We start from the raw sequence: 5,194 nt of genomic DNA, 5'->3' as shown, positions 1-5,194 counted from the left end.
GTGTTTGAGGCCTTAGAATACTTCCATGTTCTCAATTTTTGATCTTAATACATGATGCCTTCTAGTTTCTTAGTCATGTGTAAAGAATCTATGCTTATTTGGATGAGCATCTTGTCAAGTTTCTTTCCTTTTCTTTTAAATACCATATTGTTAAATGCTTTTAATTTGTCTCATTCTTAGAAATACATTTATCTTTGACTTCTATCGTTGTGTTTCATATATAATCTTAACAGAACAATACCTTCACTCTATTGTGACATTTTAATTTAGTTGATTAGCTTCTGGAGACTAGGTCTGCAGGATTGTGAGAAACCTTTAATTATCCAGTAGTGAAATCTACAATAAAAATGGCAAATTCATTACTCTTGTTATTTGGAACTTTATATTTGATCTAATTCTAGTTCATCTGTCTATGCTATTAGATTTTCTTTATAAATTAGTTGTTGTATATATATATATATTTATATGTTTGGTTGGTGTATCATTTTCATTTTCATTTCATAATCATAAAGTGTTTGAGCTAACTTTTCTAATGAGTATTTTACCAAGCATAAATCTTCAATCTTTCATGCCTATGTGCTGTAGTTAGTGTAATTGCATGGCTAGCTTATAAAGTCATAATGAGGTTATTAACTTTCTTTCTTTTTGTACTCTTTTAGTTTACTATTAACTCAAAGTTTAAGCATTAATTATTTAAACTCTTGTGTAGCAAAGCAAATCAAGCTCACAACAAAGACATGTGCACAATGGAATGAATGATGAATTTGAGGGTGGAGCAAGTTTCATGGTTTACTTCTTGTGTATCTTGTTATGTTTCTGTTTTTTACTTTTGAAGCAAAAGATATGCAAGACTATAGAATTTTATTATGTATGCTTTCAAACTCAAGTTAGAACTAAGAACTTTTGAAGTGGATAGTGTCATGGTTTGAAGTAGTTCGTCTTCAAATGTAAAAATACTCATGGTTTATAATATATATTGAATATTTTAGATTTTTTGATCTATTTAATATTACACTTGTGATCAATTGTGATTTTTTAAATTAAAATACAATAATATAAACTTTTTACAACAATTAAAAATGCATATTACAAAATAACAAAATGTTATTACTGGGAAAATTTACAATAATTATGGTTGTTTTGTATAATATATTATAATTGGGACAAAAAGTTGTGATTTATATAATAGAATGAATTAAAAACGTTATAAAATGATCAAATATAACAATTTTCATAACAGTTGGAAAGTGTTATGCATAAAGTATAAGATTAAACTTCAAATTTATAACCAAATACTCTAAGTAAATGTTATTATTTGAATATTATAGCAACTAAAAATGTGTTATTGAATAATTTATGATAACATCGAACATAACATTTGAATACTGTTATAGAAAAGACAGGCCTTTTAATAACAGGGGCTATTTTAGCGCTTTCAGAAGCGTTATCAATACTCCCGGTTAGCAATTTTTAAGTGTTATGAATACTGTTTTTTCTTGTAGTGATGACTCCCATAGTCGAATATCTTACCACAGGGAAGTTACCCGAAGAGTGAAAGGACGCAAGAAAGATACTCTACCAAGCTCTGAGGTATACAGTCATAAGCGCAACATTATACCGGCATGGCCTCTCTCTACCTCTTTTGCGGTGTGTTCTATCAGAGGAGGCTAAAACTATTTTGCAGGAGGTGCATGAAGGCTTTTGTGGAGATCACGTTGGGGGGAAAAGCCTGGCCTTGAAGATATTAAGGCAAGGATATTTTTGGCCCACTCTATCAAAAGACTCAATTTCTTACGTCCGGAAGTGTGACAAATGCCAGGGGTTCGCCGTGATCGCCCGAGCTCCACCAGTCGAGCTGAAGATGATCTCGTCCTCGTGGCCGTTTGCGGTCTGGGGGATTGACTTAGTTGGAGCCCTACCCACGGGAAAAGGAGGAGTTCGCTATGTGGTAGTGGTTGTTGACTACTTCACGAAGTGGGCAGAAGTGGAGCCCCTGGCGACAATAACATCAAAGAGAGTCCTCAATTTTGTGGTTAAGAATATTGTTTGTCGGTTCGGGCTGCCAAGGAAGATCGTGTCGGACAACGGAACCCAGTTCGATAGCGACCTCTTCACCGAATTTTGCAGGAGGCACGGTATAATTAAAAGTTTTTCCTCAATGGCATACCCCCAGGCTAATGGTCAGGTCGAGGCTGTGAACAAGACGCTCAAGGCGAGTCTTAAGAAGAAGCTGGATGAGGCAAAGGGAGTTTGGCCTGAGCAGCTCCCGCAAGTGTTATGGACGTATCGGACCTTGCACCAAACCTTGACAGGGCACACCCCCTTTTTCTTGACTTTCGGGAGTGAGGTTTTCCTTCCTGTCGAAACAAAGATAGCCTCTCATAGGGTCTAGGCCTTCAGCCAAGAGAAGAATGACAAATTGCTCAGCGCGTCCCTCGACCTGATGGATGAAAAGCGAAAGGATTCACAGCTACGCCTCGCACATTATCAGCAGAAGATCACTCGTTATTTTAATTCAAAGGATAAAATGAGTGCTTTTGAATTAGGAGACCTGGTGCTTCGAAGGGTGTTTTTAGCGGGCAAGGACCCCAAAGATGGTTCTTTAGGCCCGAGCTGGGAAGGGCCCTATCAGATCATCGAAATCGTACAAGAAGGTACTTTCAAATTAGCTCGGCTTAATTAAGAAATGGTGCCATGGACATGGAATGTTGTGCATTTGAGAAAATATTATCAATGATCAAATCACTCCTTTATGTAAGGCTTGCATATAAAAGCCAATTAGCTATAAAGAAAAGAAGAAGTTTATGATTTCATTTATGTCTGTACGATTTTTTGTGTGTAATTAGTTCAAGTAACCACACAAGTCCACTTCCTGATTACTTGGGGGGCAGATCACCTGACCAGGTTCTAAAACTTAGAAGTTGGTTAAATTGATTCAGTGTTTTTTTCTAAAAAGCACGAGGTGTTGATAAAACTAACGTGAACTAAGTTTTTTAAAATTAAATATCCTGGACACGACCATGTTTTAAAACTTAGAAGTTGGTTAAATTGATTCAGGTGTTCATTTTCTAAAAAACACGAGGTGTCGATAAAACTAACGCGAACTAAGTTTTTTAAAATTAAATATCCTGGACACGACCAGGTTCTAAAACTTAGATGTTGGTTAAATTGATTCAAGTGTTCTTTTCTAAAAAGCACGAGGTGTCGATAAAACTAACGTGAACTAACTTTTTTAAAATTAAATATCCTGGACACGACTAGGTTCTAAAACTTAGAAGTTGGTTAAATTGATTCAGTGTTTTCTCTAAAAAGCACGAGGTGTCGATAAAACTAACGCGAACTAAGTTTTTAAAATTAAATATCCTGGACACGATCAGGTTCCAAAACTTAGAAGTTGGCTAGCAATGTTTTGCTTCCTCTAAAGGAAAAAGGGTCAATAAAACTAGCACGAACTAAGTCTTTACCAAACACATCATAAAATATGAGAAAAAGATCGAAGTAAAACTTGAGATAACTAAAATCAATAAATTTTTTCGAGGAGAAAAACCCCGTGCCGAATATTTACAAACAAATAAACGAGAAGTGCAAATACAAAAAAGAAAACTCTCTAGGCTCCCCCAGGCCGCTCTGAGGACATCACCTCCTCAGTCTCCTGCTCGCCCACAGCAAAAGTCTCCCCAGTCTCGATCGGCGCCTGCAGCTCCTATTGCAGCCGGGCCTTGAACTTCTCAAGGTAGTGCCCCCATGCTTGGAGGCCATGAAGGAGAAATTTCCATCCTGATTGAAAGCCCAGCAATGGTACAACATACTCTCCATGGAGGAGCTCGATGCTTTCTTCTCCTCCAGAATGGCCACCTCGGCCTCCAGCAGTCTAGCCTTGGCCCCCTCGAGCTTGGCCTTAAGGGCCGCCGAGGCAACCATCGCCTCCTGCTCGCTTTCTTGGGCAGTGTTTAGGGCAGCCTTCGCCACCTGTTCATTCGCATGGGCCGCCGCCAATGCAGCCCTGGCGCTCTGCTCATTCTGTTGAGAGGCGGTGAGAGTAGCTTGGGCCGCGGTCAGCTCGGCCTTGATTTCCTTGTTCCTGGCCCTGGCCCGAGAGATGCTGTGGTGTTGGGCCAAGACCGCCTACAAAAAAGCAAAGAAACAGTTAGACACATACCCAAAAAATAAAATATATATTAAAAGTGAGGTCGGGGAAAATGCTTACTGTGAGATTCATCCCCATGGCAGACTCCATAACGTTTTCGGGGCTTGGCCTTGTAAAAGTGCTCCACCGAATAGTTTTTCGTCTCGTAGATGGTCCCCCAAAAAGTGTCTGGAATCAGCTCCAGATCCTGGGGGTTAACGGGGATGCGAATAGTGGCATCAGGGGCCACTAGAGCTTGGGGACCAACCGGTGCTACCGGTTCCTGAGCAGGAGGTGGAGGAAGACGAGGAAGGGTCGCAGTCGGGGTTGCGGCGGGCGGAGCTCCTGAGCCCGAGCCTTTCCCCTTAGCTGGGGATTGGGAGACAGTCGCAGCCGAGGGCGGCGTTTTCTTGGAAGTAGGTCGAACCCTCTTGACAAGGGGACCCTCTATTAATTTCCCTCCTGGGAACATCGAGTGGATGTTTGGTTCCCCCCTCTGTGCCATCTCCTCGCCTGAAAAGAAGAACGGAAAACATGTTAAGAATGCATATATGTTCTTCAAAAGAAAATTATTAATTATAAATATACACAAAATAGCATAATTCCTACCCTCCGAGCTAAAGGAAGAGTCTATTTCCATGACCTCCGGCCTCGAAGCTGCTACAAGGGAAGGAAAGTATAATGCAACCACTTCTTGGATTAGGGGAGGCTCCGGGTCAGGCTCTACCTCAGGACTGGATTCCTCCACGTATTGCCTAAGTCCAAGAGCAACTATGCCCTCGAGAAGGGAGGGCCACGACCTAAGGTTGGTCCCATACTCCTAAAAAAAGGTCAACCTAAAGGACAAAGTGTTGTCTACTACTACAGTGCCCCTGGGACGGCCCGCATCATTACGCAACACTAATTGATCTACGCATTGGAGTAGGGTTATGTTATGGTCTAGATCGTTTCGGTGGCAATGCACGAGCTAGTTTGGGTTAAACCTAACTAGCCTAAGGTCTGCGGCTGCCCTGTCTTGGTCCCGAAAGGGATAGGAGTTTCCTTGGCCGGAGGGGCCGGCTGCTGCCC

Source organism: Humulus lupulus, chromosome 1 (assembly GCF_963169125.1).
Source record: "Humulus lupulus chromosome 1, drHumLupu1.1, whole genome shotgun sequence".
Lineage (NCBI taxonomy): Eukaryota > Viridiplantae > Streptophyta > Magnoliopsida > Rosales > Cannabaceae > Humulus > Humulus lupulus.
The sequence above is the reverse complement of the archived record's forward strand: the minus strand, read 5'-3'. Positions refer to the sequence as shown.